This window comes from Salmo salar, unplaced genomic scaffold (assembly GCF_905237065.1).
Source record: "Salmo salar unplaced genomic scaffold, Ssal_v3.1, whole genome shotgun sequence".
In the NCBI taxonomy this organism is placed as follows: Eukaryota; Metazoa; Chordata; class Actinopteri; order Salmoniformes; family Salmonidae; genus Salmo; species Salmo salar.
This window is the reverse complement of record NW_025548045.1, coordinates 20,001-28,400: the sequence shown is the minus strand read 5'-3', so window position 1 is coordinate 28,400 and position 8,400 is coordinate 20,001. Positions and strand designations below refer to the sequence as shown.

The 8,400-nt window shown below is 53.3% G+C and overlaps 1 pseudogene; it reads right to left on the bottom strand.

Moving 5' to 3' along the window:
• Window positions 1–1,135: 1,135 nt before the first annotated feature.
• LOC123732621 (guanine nucleotide exchange factor subunit RIC1-like) overlaps window positions 1,136–8,400 on the bottom strand; it is a 20,635-nt pseudogene continuing 13,370 nt past the window's right edge.

Here is an 8,400-nt window from a genome sequence, read left to right as displayed (position 1 = left end):
GGTTACACTTCTCAAGAAACTCAACTTCCACCTTTACTATTGATCTAACGTCGCCTCCAATTCAACCAGCCCGAGAAATGTGGACACAACACTTTTTTTAGCACTAAAATACCAAATCAACACACCCAGGTATTTCGAGACACTGACAGTGGACTCATCCAAAAGGAGACTGAACTTCTCATCCCCACATCTGATGTTACCCTTTTGAGGAAAATAAGGAGCCAGTACTCCCCTAATCATTTCTGTGCACTTGAGTGCGATGCATTTGAAAGTTTGTTGCTGCCACAGAATCTGAAAAGGCAGCTTGACAAGCCATACCTAAATGGTCACATGCTAGCAGCGAACAATGCTCCGCAATGGCCATTGCCATAGTAGCTTGTGCAGTTATCCACTTTAACCCACCTCCGTAATGTTGACTGCGTTGTGGGGTTGTACCGTTTGATTTATTTATATGCTTTGCTGTAGCGACAAGGTTTTTTGATGTCATACATATTTGCTAGCATATCTGATTTGCAGTACGCACAGTATGCCCTGTCAATCATCCCCAATTACTGGCTTCCAGCCACCCTTTAAATTCAGGTACAGACTCACTATTTTCTGTACTTCTGGCTGTACAATTTTGATTGAGACATGTTGATTGATTGATGTAAGTTCTGTTCAAGATCAAACATTCGTGACCAACTATATTCATTGGATTTGGCTTGTCGAACCCGTACTACTGCTGCTGCAGTCAGCCAACAATGATTTGCAATTTGCTGAAATTGCTGCTGCTTGTGGACGAGCTGAGCGCCTGCTGGTGACGTCGCTCACAATGCACTTTCTCAGTCAGGCAACGTGTGTTGTGACTGAGTGTGTGACAGAGAAAATAGGTTTTGTGTCATTTAGAGGGAAAATGCATTTTAGCGTTTGAGTCACTTTTTAAAAAGTTGCTAAAAGTTCCAAACACATTTTTAAAAGTAGCTAAATTTGTTGCTCGGTGCCGTTTGAAAAAAATAAATAAAATAAAAGTTTGCCAGGGTAGTCAGAAAAGTTGTGAAATCTAGCAACAAAATTGTTAAGTTGGCATCAGTGCTCATTAGATGCACCCAGTCCCAGGGAACGCCTCCTACTACAATAATATAATACTCCTCTCTACCTGCAGGCTGTCACACAGCACAGTCTCGTTGGAAGCTCCCAGAACCAGAGCATCTTCAAACAGCACAGCCAGGGGTAGATGTTGATGTGGAAGGGGAGCATGATGCGTCGGGACAGGAAGGAGTGGGGCTACGATGGTCACGAGGGAACAAGGGGAGCCACACCTTCAGATAACAGAACATAGGACAAGGAAACAGATTTGTCAAATCATTGCAGCCAGCAACAGTCACAAAAGACAACGTTTAGTTGGGTTCATTTATTTGGCCATTCACAGACAACAACGAGACACTGATCCACAATAGAAGTAGTAAAAACAGATCGCATACCTTCATCCCAGCCATTCACAGACAACAACGAGACACTGATCCACAATAGAAGTAGTAAAAACAGATCGCATACCTTCATCCCAGCCATTCACAGACAACAACGAGACACTGATCCACAATAGAAGTAGTAAAAACAGATCGCATACCTTCATCCCAGCCATTCACAGACAACAACGAGACACTGATCCACAATAGAAGTAGTAAAAACAGATCGCATACCTTCATCCCAGCCATTCACAGACAACAACGAGACACTGATCCAGCAACAGAAGTAGTAAAAACAGATCGCATACCTTCATCCCAGCCATTCACAGACAACAACGAGACACTGATCCACAATAGAAGTAGTAAAAACAGATCGCATACCTTCATCCCAGCCATTCACAGACAACAACGAGACACTGATCCACAATAGAAGTAGTAAAAACAGATCGCAGGTATACCTTCATCCCAGCCTCTCCACACGACAGCCACAGAGCCTCCAGTAGGTGACGCTTCTTCCTGTTACTACGACACGTCGTCCACACATTCTCTACATACTGGGCCAGAACCACTGGAGGACAGAACGGCAGCTGGAGGGAGAGAGAGTGTTAAACACCATAACAACCTCTCACACACACACACAATATATAAATGTACCCTGTATGATACCAACAAATGAATCAATAATGAAGTGACAGGTTGCTAGGTAACGATTCCATTCTAATGTCAGATATATTATAACCTGATAATCCAAGACAACTATCACACATTGTGATATTGTTGTATGGTGGTATTGAACATGTTGTGGATATGTGGTGGTGTAGGGATGTTATATGATGTACTGTTTAATCTGCTCATTCAGTACAAACATAGTTCACTGTTTTATCTGTTGTTTTATATGTCATTTGGTGTGTTTGGACCCCAGGAAGAGTAGCAGCTGCCCTGGCAAGGACTTGGGGATCCATAATAAAATATAAATACTAGGGAAGGCTTGGGGTCAATTACATTTCAACTCAGGAAGTACACACTTGACTGAATTGAAATGGAATTGACCCCAACCCTGCTAGGAGGTGGATAGAGGATGCCGACTGGGAACCTTCTCCTGAGCTGGGGTCCAGAACGATCTCTCGTAGCATGATGAGCTGGCCTGCCAGGTTCAGTATGATGCTGTCTGCCATACAGGCCTGTCACGGGCACAGAGGGACACACAAACATGAAAACATTTACATCTGAATCCTTTAGCCGTTATCCAGAGCGACTCGCTACATAAACTCAGCAAAAAAAAAAGAAACGTCCCTTTTTCAGGACCCTGTCTTTCAAAGATATTTGGATTTTTATGAATTAACTTCACAGATCTTCAATGTAAAGGGTTTAAACACTGTTTCCAATGCTTGTTCAATGAACCATAAAGAATTCATGAACATTCACCTTTGGAACGGTCGTTAAGACACTAACAGCTTACAGACGGTAGGCAATTAAGGTCACAGTTATGAAAACTTAGGACACTAAAGAGGCTTTTCTACTGACTCTGAAAAACACCAAAAGAAAGATGCCCAGGGTCCCTGCTCATCTGCATGAACGTGCCTTAGGCATGCTGCAAGGAGGCATGAGGACTGCAGATGTAACCAGGGCAATAAATTGCAATGTCCGTACTGTGAGACCCCTAAGGCAGCGCTACAGGGAGACGGGATGGACAGCTGATCGTCCTCGCAGTGGCAGACCACGTGTAACAACACCTGCACAGGATCGGTACATCTGAACATCACACCTGCGGGACAGGTACAGGATGGCAACAACAACTGCCCGAATTACACCAGGAACACACAATCCCTCCATCAGTGCTCAGACTGTCCGCAATAGGCTGAGAGAGGCTGGACTGAGGTCCTCACCAGACATCACTGGCAACAACGTCGCCTATGGGCACAAACCCACCGTCGCTGGACCAGACAGGACTGGCAAAAAGTGCGCTTCACTGACGAGTCGTGGGTTTTGTTTCACCAGGGGTGATGGTCGGATTCACGTTTATCGTCGAAGGGAATGAGTGTTACACCAAGGCCTATACTCTGGAGCGGGATCGATTAGGGAGGCGGAGGGTCCGTCATGGTCTGGGACGGTGTGTCACAGCATCATCGGACTGAGCTTGTTGTCATTGTAGGCAATCTCAACGCTGTGCGTTACAGGGAAGACATCCTCCTCCCTCATGTGGTACCCTTCCTGCAGGCTCATCCCGACATGACCCTCCAGCATGACAATGCCACCAGCCATACTGCTCGTTCTGTGCGTGATTTCCGCAAGACAGGAATGTCAGTGTTCTGCCATGGCCAGCGAAGAGCCCGGATCTCAATCCCATTGAGCACGTCTGGGACCTGTTGGATCGGAGGGTGAGGGCTAGGGCCATTCCCCCCAGAAATGTCCAGGAACTTGCAGGTGCCTTGGTGGAAGAGTGGGGTAACATCTCACAGCAAGAACTGGCAAATCTGGTGCAGTCCATGAGGAGGAGATGCACTGCAGTACTTAATGCAGCTGGTGGCCACACCAGATACTGACTGTTACTTTTGATTTTGACCCCCCCTTTGTTCAGGGACACATTATTCCTTTTCTGTTAGTCACATGTCTGTGGAACTTGTTCAGTTAATGTCTCAGTTGTTGAATCTTATGTTCATACAAATATTTACATGTTAAGTTTGCTGAAAATAAACGCAGTTGACAGTGAGAGGACGTTTAGAATTAAGGTAGGTAAAACCAACCACATATCACGATCACTAAGTAAAAACCTTAAAAATAGCCACTTTCTGCCAAATCAGTGCTAGTAAAAAGGGGGGGGTCAGTGGGATGGAAATGTACTGAGGTGTCGTGTGTACGGTGGGAAAGGTGCTGTGGGGCTCTGAGCGTGATGCCGGTCTCTGGGGGTAGGGTTGTGTGTCTGTGTTTGCGTGTGTGTGTGGCACCTGCTGTGGGGCTCTGAGCGTGATGCCGGTCTCTGGGGGTATGGAGGTGAGGTTGTGTGTCTGTGTTTGTGTGTGTGTACCTGCTGTGGGGCTCTGAGCGTGATGCCTGTCTCTGGGGGTATGGAGGTGAGGTTGTGTGTCTGTGTTTGTGTGTGTGTACCTGCTGTGGGGCTTTGAGCGTGATGCCTGTCTCTGTGCGTACGGAGGTGAGGGTGACAGACACCACCAGGGCAGGATGAGGAATGTAGCGAGACATGGACACCTCCTGAAGCAGCTCAACACTAGCTGATGGATTAGGCCTGCAGAGAGAGACACACATTCTCTGTATTGGCCAGTTGTAAAGCTTAACCCCAGTTAAGGCCACAACCAATGTTACGAAATTTCCTTTTGGCTTGTTTAATCTTCTTTAGTAGGTTACTTTATCTTACTTCCTTATTTGTGTAAATGGTGTCTGTATTGCTCTTTCCGTATCTACACTGGTCCCATGTTTCATGAGCTGAAAGAACACATCTCATCATGTGATAGTTATTATTGGGTTTCTCATGACTCTCTTTTCACAACAATACTGATTACTGTCTGAGACCTTCTGGGTCAGTGACATTCAGTACCTGTCCTGTCCTGCTAGTAATGTTGTGTGTGAGAGTGAGATAGTTTTGTTGTTGAGTATGAGTGGGTGTGCATGCCTGTGCCTGTCCTCAGCGTGTGTACCACCCCTACCCGTCGTGTCTCCTCTCCATGCTGTACAGGCAGATGGAGCAGTCTGCTCTGAAGAGGATGATCATGTCTCTGAACACGTTGAGCAGCAGAGTCTCAGAGTGCAGCTTGGTGATGGAGGAGAAGGTATTATCCAGGTTAGACGACCGCAGGTACAGACGCAGCTAGCCAGGGAGAGAAAAGACAATCATTACATCTACTCTATAGATCTACCAATCGTGTAGAAACCCAGCTAGCCAGGAGGACAGGAGAAACATTCAATACTGCTGTTCTTCTCGTCTCTCAATCAATCAGTCGGGTCAATCCAATCAAACAATCATTAACTGAATCCACTGTGTCGTATCGCGACCGGGTCGGACGCACTGTGTCGGATCGCACTGTGTCGGACGCGACTCGCGTCGGATCGCGACTGTGTGGTCGCACTGTGTCGACGCACTGTGTCGACGCACTGTGTCGGATCGCACCGTGTCGATCGCACCGTGTCGCACGCCTCGTGTCGGACGCATCAGTCGTCGCACCGTATCGCGGTCGCGGTCGGATCGCAGGCCAGACGCGACCGTGTCGGACGCGACTGTGTCGATCGCACCGTGTCGCACGCACCGCGTCGCACGCGACCGTGTCGCGATCGCACTGTGTCGGCGCGGTCGCGATCGCACTGCGTCGGACGCGGTCGCATCGCATTGTCGGACGCGTCGGATCCCGCCGATCGCGATCGGCCGCATCGCACCGTGTCGCACTCGGGTCGCGATCGCGACCGGTCGCATCGCACCGTGCCGGATCGTACTCGTGTCGCGGTCGTATCGCCCGGCCGCGGTCAGCCGATCGCGATCGCCGGCCGGATCGCACTGCGTCGGATCGCTGCCAGATCGCACTTCGGTCAGATCGCACCAGTCGGATCGCTACCGATCGGATCCGCCAGATCGCGACGCAGTGTCGGACGCGACCGGTCAGATCCCGCAGATCGGACGACGGTCAGATCGCGACTGTGTCAGACGCGACCGTGTCAGATCGCGACTGTGTCGGATCGCGACTGTTCAGATCCGACCGTGTCGGACGCGACTGTGTCGGATCGCACTGTGTCGATCGCACGTGTCGGATCGCGACCGTGTCGGATCGCGACTGTGTCGGATCGCGTCGGATCGCACCGTGTCGGATCGCCGTCAGATCGCCTGGGTCGATCGCATCGCATCGCACTCGGGTCGGATCGCCTGCGTCGGCGCTGCCGGATCGCACGTGTCAGACGCCGTCAGATCGCACTGCGTCGGACGCACAGGCCGACGCCGCGGACGCACTGTGTTGTATCGCATCGCGCCAGATCGCGACTGCGTCGGATCGCGACTGTGTCGGATCGCACTGTGTCGGATCGCCACAGATCGACCGCCGGCCAGATCGCACTGTGTCGCGGTCGCGACCGTGTCGCTACCAGATCGTGATCGCGGCCAGACGCGGCTGTGTCGCGGTCGGATCGCGACTCGTGTCGGATCGCGACCGTGTCAGACCGCGACCGTGTCAGACGCGACTGTGTCGGATCGCACTGTGTCGGACGCGACTGTGTCGGACGCGACTGTGTCGGACGCCCGCCGGTCAGATCGGCCGGACGCACTCGTCAGTCGCACGTGTCAGACGCACCGCGTCGGACGCGCAGATCGGATCGCTGGCCGGATCGCACTGGTCAGATCGCGACTGTGTCGGACGCGACCGTTCGGATCGCACTGTGTCGGACGCACTGTGTCAGATCGCACTGTGTCGACGCACCGATCGGATCGCACCGTGTCGGACGCACTGTGTCGGATCGCACTGTGTCGGACGCGACCGGCGCCCGATCGCACTCGTGTCGGATCGCGTCAGATCGCACTCGTGTCGGACGCCGCTCGCACCGTGTCGGATCGCCGCCGGACGCACTCAGTGTCGCATCGCATCGTTCGGACGCGGCCGGATCGCACCGTGTCGGACGCCGGATCGCGATCGCACCAGCGTCGACGCTAGCCGGACGCGACCGTGTTGTATCGCGACCGTGCTGTATCGCACCGGCGCCGGACGCACTGTGCGCATCGCACTGTGTCGCATCGCACGCGGGTCGGATCCGGCCGCATCGCATCGCTAGTCACGATCGCCGTCGATCGCACGCCGGCCGGATCGCGACTGTGTCGCATCGCACTGGTCGGACGCGACTGTGGTCGCGGCCGATCGGATCGCGGGTCCGATCGCACCGAGTCAGATCGCGCTGTGTCGCGGTCGACGCACTGTGTCAGACGCTGCCGGGCCGCGGTCGGATCGCGACTGTGTCGATCGCACCGTGTCGTATCGCACTGTGTCGGACGGACTGTGTCGGATCGCGACTGCGTCGGATCATCAGACAGACGCCCGACGCGGCAGACCGCACTCGGGTCGGACGCGACTGTGTCAGACCGCGTCGGATCGCGACTGTGTCGCACTGCGTCGGATCGCGCAGATCGCCCGTTCGACCGGTCGGATCGCGCGGATCGCACCGTGTCGGATCGCACCGGGTCGGATCGCATGTGTCAGATCGCGATTCATCGCACCGTTCGCTGCCGGATCGGACGCGGTCGGATCGCGACTGTGTCGCGGTCGACGCACTGGTCGCGGTCGGATCGCGACTTCAGACCGCGACTCGTGTCGACGCGACTGTGTCGGATCGCACGTGCCGATCGCTGTGTCGGACGCACCGTGTCGGATCGCACTGTGTCGGATCGCACCGTGTCAGATCGCGGTCGGATCGCACCAGGCCGGATCGCGACTGTGTCGATCGCACTCGCGCCGGACGCACCGCGTCGATCGCGCGCCGATCGCACCAGTGTCGCATCGCGCCGCATCGCACTCGTGTCGATCGGCCATATCGCACTGCGTCGTCGATCGCCGCCGGATCGCACTCGTTCGGATCGCGGTCAGATCGCGGGGCCGCATCGCACTCGGGTCGATCGCTCCGCATCGCACTCGGGTCGGATCGCGACCGTGTCGGATCGCACTCGTGTCAGATCGCACTCGTGTCGCACGCGACCGTGTCGATCGCACCTGTGTCGCATCGACACTGTGTCGCACTCGCGTCGGATCGCCGTCAGATCGTGACGCCGGTCAGATCGCACTCGTGTCGGATCGTACTGTGTCGCATCGCGGGCCGGATCGCACTGTGTCGTATCGTCTGTGTCGTATCGCACTGTGTCGGATCGCGACTCGTGTCAGCGTATCAGTGTCGCACTCGTGTCGCATCGCGCCGTGTCGCATCGCATCTGCGTCGTATCGCTGTCATCGTACTCGTGTCGTATCGCGCTGTGTCG